Source organism: Schistocerca cancellata, chromosome 10 (assembly GCF_023864275.1).
Source record: "Schistocerca cancellata isolate TAMUIC-IGC-003103 chromosome 10, iqSchCanc2.1, whole genome shotgun sequence".
In the NCBI taxonomy this organism is placed as follows: Eukaryota; Metazoa; Arthropoda; class Insecta; order Orthoptera; family Acrididae; genus Schistocerca; species Schistocerca cancellata.
The window spans coordinates 225,105,169-225,115,130 of NC_064635.1; the positions used below are offsets into that span (position 1 = coordinate 225,105,169).

The window sequence follows — 9,962 nt, forward strand, 5'->3', positions numbered from 1 at the left end:
TGCCCCCTCCTGTTTTCCCACCCTGGCAGACGGCGGCACGGCCGCAAGACGACTGGAGTCGTCGCCGTTTCCCAAGCTGCGGCCGGCGGCGGCGGATTCAAATACATAAGAAAAATAAGAATTCCGATTTTCTTGCTGTAAAAAATACTGTATGTTAATGCAACAAAGTTACATCGGCTCCCAGAGTTAGTTTTTCGATACAGATTCTCCTTTTACTTTAAAAAATTGAAAAGTATCTCTTTCGGTTTTGCGTGTTTTTTTTCGCTGTATATTACTTCTCTATCAATTGTGAGGAAAGTAAAAGGCACAAAAAATTGATGTTTGCGTATCTTACAGTTTCACATCACAGCTTGATAATGAGGTGTCTATTTTTCCGATATTCGTCGCAGTTATCCCGATACTTAATTTACAAGTAACCTACTGCATAAAATTTGAATTGTGTACAGTGAAAAATGTGGTCGCTGGCTACTTTACGTATGGTTTACGTTAGGTCATACATCGTTGCCGATGAAAAGAAGCTAACATATCGAAATTATTTTTAAAGTTGAGATCAGAATGATATCGAACTCCGTTACCGAGATTTGGGCTCATATATCTCCGGGAGCGTCGCGACTAGCCGCCAGTTCTATCGACGCGCAACGAGAATCGTGTGGTCATCACACAATAGAGAATGCATTAGTTTTGTTTCGCTGACACATTTGGACCTAATGAAACCATTTTATGTCATATTTCTCCGGTATGAGTTACTAATATTTCTCCATATGCTCTTGACAATTTCATTTAAAATGCCACGAAATGTAGGTTTCTTAAACCCAAGTGATCAAGCAGAACCCATTTTCGTGGTTTTGCTGAGGCATCTGAATCTGTTCCAAGCTTTCTTTCTCGTTTATTTCTCTGATATGAGTCCCGAATATTCCTCCATCTGTTTTTGCACATTTCACCTAAAATTCCAATGAAAGATAAGTTTATTAATAACCGCACGCTTGCGTCATTGCATTGTTTCAAGTTCCTGACAACAAGATAGGGTTACACCTTAAACATCTCTAGAATTTTCATTCTGAACGTCTACAGTATACACTTCTAGAAATGTGGAAGAAATAATGTCCGTGCTTGTTCACAAAATTTCCCCAAATTATACTTGTCAGTTTCTCCCATGCAGAAACTTTTGGAACAAGCTAAGGCAACTTTCATAGCCGACTGAGTCTTTATTCCCATCCAAATGAACTTCCATATTCTTATATTCTGACAGCATACATCGTTATGGATGACATGAACATTTAATCTTGCCAAGCTGCACTCAAAAGATGACTCCAGGATTTACAAAAGACGCATTTCAATTGTGAACTGTGTCAGACCAGAAGGGCCTTGTAAAACAGTAGTGCACTTTTGGCACAATTTTTTTGAGCACCATCTTCTGCCAATGAATTGAAGCGAATGTGACAAATTACTTATTGCAGCATACTGTTTGCGCAATCTGTTGAGAAACGCCTTCCTCAAAAACGAGCATCTATTGATTACAGAAAGCTGTACAACAATCTGGTGGTGGTGGTTTTTCACAACTAGAAGGTATCATCAAGACACCAATCTACCGTTTACTTTCAAAGTGAAGGTATTGTAAAATGTAACTTTCTCGTTGTTGTTGTTCTTTAGATTGTTCATTTTATAATGTACTTGACGTTTTCAATTTTATCGTCACAAAAAAGAGTTCATTTTCATCATTCTAATTCTACATCTGCATGGATTATACTGATTTTCATAACAGGCCTGAAAAATTTGCATTAATGGGAAAATATTATATATTTCACTCACCTGCCAGTTTCAACTGTGCACCAATTTCTTCGCAAATTCTGTCTCTGAACATAGTGTCTCTATATTTAGGGTTCTTCAAATCGTGAAGGCAAGGATGTCGCGAGACCAGCTCACAGAGCATCACATCCTGTGGGTGGCTCATTTCAGTTTTCCTTGACTGGCTCGACATCTTTCTGGCAGCCGTACGTCTTTGTGTCGTGCGACTCCCGTCGCAACACTGCTCACTGGTGCAGTGCTGCGGCAGCTGTCGCAACAGCCGCGCGTCGCATCCCAAACTCGAACTGCGCATGCGCCAGCAAGCAACTTCTGACGTCACGTAGCGACCCGTCGCAGTCGCTAGTGTGCGTCGCGTCTTGGACAACGTACCTTACTGGGAGAGCACCTCGGCCTGAAGACGCAGGACTCCAAGGAGCTGGTGGAGTTCCTCAGGAAGCAGCCTGACAGGCTACTGCAGGAGAGCGCCCTATTCGGCCGTACAGAAGAGGTACCGCGCCACATTTCAGTGTCAACAGTGTATGCACCTCTCTCTCTCTCTCTCTCTCTCTCTCTCTCTCTCTCTCTGCATGTATGTATGTATGTTATGTGTGTGTTTAAAAATTATATTTCATAATGTGTCACCAAACTTATTTTTTCTGAGATGAAAAGCAGTCCTATACTCGAGGTCTGAGTGTAGAGGAGAAAATACAGTAGTCCTTCGTCGTTATTGTAGGCAAGTGCCGTGTAGAAGTGTTTCGCCTTTGCCTTCCTGCGATGTTTTATAACATGTCAAGTGCGCATCGTGTCGTGTCGATGACTCTGATACTTGTTCGTACACTGCACTGTGTTTTTGTTGTGCCAGCACACAGCCTGCCGGTCTCAGACACTACCACTCCCCCACGTCTGAAGGCCCCATTCGATTAATGGATCAACAGCGCCACATCCCCTCGTTTCACGAGACTCCTTGAGAGGTTTAGAATTTAATCCAGGATATCAGCGTAAACACTGGTCATCAGAAACTGTATGCCATCGTATGTCCATATGGTTGCTGTTCATCTTTCAGGCGTCTAAATTTCCAAACTGTTATTTTGTGGGCTACCTGTTTTGGTTATATATTACACCATCTTATAACGTGTAGGAAGATTCCAACCTCAGTTCTGGTCAAAATAGGGGCCAGCATTCAAAGACTGGTATCTGTAGACTTTTTATACAGCCATCACTTCAACATCATCGTCATCACCGTCATTCATTAAGGCACCATCCCTGCCTCCTGTCTATATAAATACTGGCAGTGAAAAATTTCCATCACCATGATTCGAACTGGCTTACCACCGAGTCGCGTGCCACTGCACAGATGAGCGTTAGTGACCTCGTCTATGGAGGCGGGTTTTTCTGAGAATGCTCTGATATGTTGAAGTCATCGCTGTATCAAACATTTACAGACACCAGTCTTTGAGTGCTGGCCCCTATTTTGACTGGGATCGATGTTGGAATCTTTCTACACGTCGGTCAGGGGGCCTGACTGTGGCGTGATACATCGCCGAAACTGGTAGCCCAATAAAGTGTGTGCAAATTTAGGCAGCTAAAAGATGTTTGATTTGACATTCTTTGAGCCACCATCTCTGCTCCCCTGGCCGTGTAAATACTGGTGGTAATAGTTTTCAATCAACAGGATTCGGCTTACCACCGACACGAGTGCCAGCAGGCAGGTGGGCACCAGTGACCTCGTCTACGGAGGTGGACTCTTCTGAGAAAAAGAGTAAAGAGAATTTCGCGTGCTCTGACTTCCCATCTCGATTCCTTGCACACTGGAAACACAAAAGCGAACAGTACAAAATCAGCCACTCCTAACAGACACGACGCTAATACCGTGTAGCACCCCCTCTTGCCTTGACAATGACCTCAATTCTGCGAGCAAGAAAGTTCGCAAACATTTTTCAGGTACGCCTTATCCAGCTAAACCACTCATTAAGGATAAGATCCCACAGACCTACGAAATATCGGGCGTGTGTACATTCCTACGGACATTACAGGACGTTCCCTGTGGGATTAAGAATGAATAGTTTAGACTACCAGTCTAGGTGCATAAGGGACCCTGATTGTCCGTCAAGCCACGTACGTACACCATGTGATCAAAAGAATCCGGACACTCCCAAAAACATACGTTTCTCATATTAGGTGCACTGTGCTGCCACCTACTGCCAGGTAGTCCATATCAGCTACCTCAGTAGTCATTAGACATCGTGAGAGAGCAGAATGAGGCGGTCTGCCGAATTCACAAACGTCGTCAACTGATTGCGTGTTACTTGTGTCATACGTCTGCTCGCGAGATTTCCACACTCCTAAACATCCCTGTCCGCTGTTTCCGATGTGATAGAGAAATACAAACGCGAAGGGACACGTATAGCACAAAAGCATAAAGGGCGATTTCTTCTGTTGACTGACAGAGACCGCCGGCAGTTGAAGAGAATCCTATCTATCCAGACCGCGACAAAGGATTTCCAAACTGCATCAGCATCCATTGCAAGTACTATGACAGTTAGGCAGGAAATGAGAAAACTTGAATTTCGTGGTCGAGCAGCTGCTCATAAGCCACACCTCACGGCGATAAATGGCAAACGACGCCTCGCTTGGTGTAAGGAACGTAAACATTGGACAACTGAACAGTGGAATGACGTTGTGTGGAGTGACGTATCACGGTACACAATGTGGCGAACCGATGGCAGGGTGTGGGTATGGCGAATGCCCGTTGAACTTCATCTGCCAGCGTGTGTAGTGTCAACAGTAAAATTCGGATGCGCTGGTGTTATGGTGTTGTCATGCTTTTCATGGAGGGGGCTTGCACCCCTTGTTGTTTTGCGTGGCACTATCACAGCACAGGCCTAGATTGATATTGTAAGCACCTTCTTGCTTCCCACTGTTGAAGAGCAATTCGGGGATGTCGATTGCATCTTTCAACACGATCGAGCACCTGTTCATAATGCACGCCGGTCGGGGTGGCCGAGCGGTTCTAGGCGCTACAGTCTGGAACCGCGTGACCGCTACGGTCGCAGGTTCGAATCCTGCCTCGGGCATGGGTGTGTGTGATATCCTTAGGTTAGTTAGGTTTAAGTAGTTCTAAATTCTAGGGGACTGATGACCTCGGAAGTTAAGTCCCATAGTGCTCAGAGCCATTTGAACCATTCTGAACCATAATGCACGGCCTGTGGCAGAGTGGTTGCACGACAATAACATCCCTGTAATGGACTGGCCTGCACAGAGTTCTGACCTGAATCCTATTAGAACACCTTTGGGATATTTTGGAACCGCTTCTTCGTGCCAGGCCTGACCGACCAACATCAATAGCTCTCCTCAGTGCAGCACTCCGTGAAGAACCGGTTGCCATTCCCCAAGAAACCTTTCAGCACCTAATTGAAGGTATGCCTGCGAAGTGGAAGCTGCCATCAAGACTAGGGGTGGGCCAACACTATACTGAATGGAGGGCGTCACGAACTTGTAAGTCATTTTCAGCCAGGTTTCCGGATACTTTTGATCGCATAGTGAATCCGGGCGTAACGTTGCGAAGTGTTATGAAATGGAACGATCATGTAAGAATTGTAGTAGATAATGCGAATAGTCGATCTCGGTTGATTGGGAGAATTCTTGGAAAGTGTGGTTGATTCATAAAGGAGAGAGCATACAGTACACTAGCGGGACCAGTTCTTTAGTACCGCTAGAGTGTTTCGGGTACGCACCAGGTCGGATTGAAGGATGACAACGGAGCAATTCAGTGGTGGGCTGCCAGCTTTGTTAGCGACGGGTTTGACGAACTCGCAAGTATTACAGGGATGGTTCAGGAATTCAGGCGGGAAGCCCTTCTTCGAGGAACACTATCGACAAATATCAAGATAGTATCTACACAGTACAAATGTAGTGTGTGGCGATTAAGTCGGGAATGTGGGTCTCACGGGGAGCGTGCAAGGGATAAATCCCTGCAGTCGCACTATCCTCTGTGCCCTCGGTGGCTCAGATGGATAGAGCGTCTGCCATGTAAGCAGGAGATCCCGGGTTCGAGTTCCGGTCGGGGCACACATTTTCAACTGGCCCGTTGTGTGGTGGGGTTGATCTGCTATTCTGTTATTCTGTGCAACGGATTAATCTGAGATGTACCCTTTACCCTGTGGCTCATGCAAGATGCAATTTCCACCCCCACACTACCACAGAAGTCAGACAGACGCTCATAACGTTCTAAAGAGAAATGCCTGAAAAACTTTCAGCAATAAGTATCTTCTGGAGTCGTCCGCTGTAAGGAAATGACACAAAAATTCACAAAATTTCTTACGTAACTAGTGGGATACTTGGGTACTGGAGTAGTGCTAGTTAGTGTAAGAAAAACATGAAACTAACGAATATTATTATTTATTTTGCAAAAATTCTGACAAATCACAATGGTACTTTTAGTTACGAATTGAACAAGTTATATCCTGGTGAAGTTACCTCTCAAGGATAGGATTCGCTAATGAAATTTGTATACAAAGTTTAAGATTTTTATTGACTTGGCAGAATGGCTGAGAGGCGCGCCTACTCAACATGAATAATTATCCTTTAGAATGTTGCTAGGTACGGTCGAGGCTGTCGCGTATGAAATGCAGTGAAGTGTACTGTTGTGGAGGAAATATGGGGCCCGCAATAGCTGTAGCGCACAGTACCGTAAGTTGCGATGACTGCTGTCTGCACTGCTCGCTGCTGACAAATAAGGTAACTCGTGTTCTATCTGGATTGACCTTCGCCAATCAAACACTCCCTACGCCTTGATGAAGTCAAGGACTCCTATTCGCCCTTAGTGTAACTATTGGCGTGGTACACCGGTCAGATAACCAGTCCACTGCGATGCCACTCAAAAATTCGCTCGCAGGCGTTTAACTATAACTCTGTCCGTTCACACCGCACAATAAGTGTGTCGGCCAACACGGTGAACAACACTTAATCGCAAGGCCTCAATATAGAGTCGCACTTCGATTCGCTCTCGACAGAGGTGCTCTCCCAGTGAAGTACTCAAGAGAGAGTTGTTCCTCGCTCCAAGAGCGACAACGGAACGGCGCCTCTCCACGCCAGACGGGAAGGGGTATATCTTTCGGTCTCTTCCATTACTCCTTCAGCTCAAGGCGTCAGAAATATATTGCTCTTCTAAAACTGGAGAATGACGTTTAGTTTAAGGCGTCGAATCCGGAAATCTGTAGTATCGGCGTTTGGCGTTTGCTGTCTCCCTGTGAAAATCTCTGAAACTGCGTGCTATGTGTAAAGAATGCGTAGGTTGGACGCTCCCACACAATGTAGCGGAATTTGCTTTTAAGCAGAACACAGGGCCGTTCCCCCTTTCACTCGGGCACACGCTGTCTGCTCCAAGGGCAGCCGACGTTGACTCATCCTCTGAAGGGACCGGCCTCCCGGTGTGTGGTCTGCCTCTCTCGAACTAAAAGCTCCTGTGACCGTCGTGTCTGGAATGTATGTGTCTACGCCAGCCTCGAGTATTTCAACCCCACGAATTCGTACAACATTGACATTATCTTATCGAGTTTGGGTTCGAATGAAGCGTCTTGACGTGCGGAATATGATTGTGAAGGCGGAATATGTAAGCAATGAAGGTCAGGAGAACACCACGTCTTACACTGTTGATGTCGGCAGGTTAGGGTCTGGATTTAATTATCATTCCACTATTGACAAAGGTTAGAGAACCGGAATTTGAAGCTGGCTGCAGAACGATCTTACTGCCGGCGACGAGCATTTCGCTTAAGGACTACGAAGACAAGATAAGAGGGTTCGTACAGAGGCATATAGACAGTCGTTTTTCCCTCGCTGTCTGTGCGAGTGCAACAGGAGAGGAAATGACTAGCAGGGGCCCGGTGTACAGCGTGTGCACCGTGTGATGGCTTGTGCAGTATGTAGATGTAGGTGTCCACGGGCGGTCGCGTGGTCAGCCAGTACCAGTTCCAACCAGTCTAAACCTCCACACTGGTAGTTGGCTCTTTTAACGAGGTGTCCAGTGTTTCATCAGGTGAGCTGATAATCCTTTAGAGGAAACTAGCGGCGCTGCACGTCCTTTTCTGGGCACAGTGTCGCCGTATTTTCTTGGCAACGACACGGCAAGGTCAGCTGTAAAAGGGGCCTCTACATTGATGAGCCAAGTCCGCTGCCAGTAGCTCAGTTGGTCTCAGTTCGGCGCTAGCGGCCGTGCGAAGCGGAGGTCCGATACTTCCGCCTGTGCGGCGTGTTCGAGTTTTGTTTACTTGTGGACTTAAGTCTGCGCGCGGGCTAGTAACAATGATCATGGCGAACAAGTACAGGAAGACTACATTACGATTCAATTTCTGCAAAGACTACGAACGAACAAAGGCTTTAGCAGTAGAGCGATTCATTCGAGAGGAAGTCAAGATACCGCCAAACGATATTGTCGGAATTCACCTGTCCATCGTTAGTGCCACGGTGTATGTTAAGATGGTAAATGACGCGGCGTGTGAGAGAATTCTACAGGCGACAAAAGCAAGTCTCCGATTTTGCCACGATGACGGGAATGTCGGCACGGTTACTGGAGAACATGCGGGTCTGGGTGCACGGACAATACGTGTTTTTGAGCTGCCATTTGAGCTCCCGGCTGACGAAGTTATCGAGGCTTTTAAGCCATACGGCACGGTACATGGTCACACGGCAGAACGCTGGACACAATTCGCCACGTACCCCGTTCTTAACGGAGAGCGACAGATCACTATTGATCTTCAGAAGCATGTACCGTCCTATCTGACAATTGGTGTTTGTCGGGCGGTGGTGATTTACGATGGTCAACCACGTACATGTTCTGGCTGTGGCCAGGAGGGACACCTCAGGTCGAACTGTATGCAGCGGCGGATTACGCAACTGCCTTCAGATGTGCGGGAGCCGTCGCCGGCGATGACAGTACTACCGAGCTCCTATGCCGAAGCCCTCACTGCGTCCGCTGATGAAGGAAAGGACACAGCCCCGGTGGAAGATCAAGATGGCACTCTCCGAAACCTTGTAGCAGACGTCGGGATGACAGAGGATGCTGCTCCATCGAGCATACAATCTACGGCGACAACATCAGATGAGACCGAACTCCCACCAAGCACACCGATAGTACACGAAGCAGTTCCAGCCACTACGGATGCTGTGCCGTCTGGAACGCACTCTGTGACGACAACATCAGTTTCGACCGAACTCCCGCCAAGTCCAACGATGGGACTCGAAACACTTCCTACGGATTCTTTTCTGTCGGGCAGACGTGGTTCCCTACAATCTGAGGACACGGAAGGAAGGACACGCAAACAACAATCCCAGAAAAGGAGGAAACGGCGCCGTCGCACGACATCTCCTTGGGATGACTCCCCTTGCCCCGACGACGATGTGCCTGTGGACCAAAACGCCACAACAGCCTCTACGAAACAGGATGAGGCAATGGGAACTGTTCGATCAGACCGGCAGCGGTCTGTCACGTTGACGGTACAGGGACGTGCTGATGCTCTGCAGACGCAGGTGCTGTGGCTATACATCACTGCCTGCAAAGATGTGGTATGGCGATACTGAGGAGGCGCCGGACGTCATACAGAGGCAGCCGGCGGTCACGAAGGCGGCCCAATAATTGCTGAAGGTGAAGGGAGATTGGCGAGAGAACGTCTTCTAACTCAGCCCCCAGCGCCGATGCAGGGAGATGGTGTTGCGGCGCCAAGACAGAGTGGGATTCAACGCCATGCGAACCGTATTGCGACAATAAATATAAATGACGTGCGTTCACTGGCCAAAAGACACCTACTGAAGGAAACGATTTGGGCATCTGATGTGGATTTTGCTTTGCTGCAGGAAGTCCACATAGCTGCACTCCCATACATCGCAGGCTACCAATCCTATTCGTCACATGGAGATCACAATGGGAGTGGGGTGGCAGTTTACGTGCGAGATGGCTTCCCAGTGGGAAACGTGTGTTACCTTCCGTCGGCCAGGGGAATGGCTTTCACGACGTTTGGGACACGCATCATCAATCTTTATGCACCGTCGGGAAATAATCGGCGGCGGGAAAGGGCGCGATTTGATGCAAAGGACATTGCCTCACTATTCCATGGACGTTATGAATGTGTAATAGTTGGTGTAGATTTCGTTCTCAACCAGAAAGACCAATGGCTGCAAGCAAA

At 47.3% G+C, this 9,962-nt stretch overlaps 1 non-coding gene across 1 annotated transcript; it reads left to right on the plus strand.

The window, feature by feature from the left end:
- Positions 1 to 5,778: 5,778 nt before the first annotated feature.
- Positions 5,779 to 5,853, plus strand: Trnat-ugu (transfer RNA threonine (anticodon UGU)). The gene has a single exon. It is a non-coding gene; the product is annotated as a tRNA-Thr (tRNA).
- Positions 5,854 to 9,962: the final 4,109 nt, after the last annotated feature.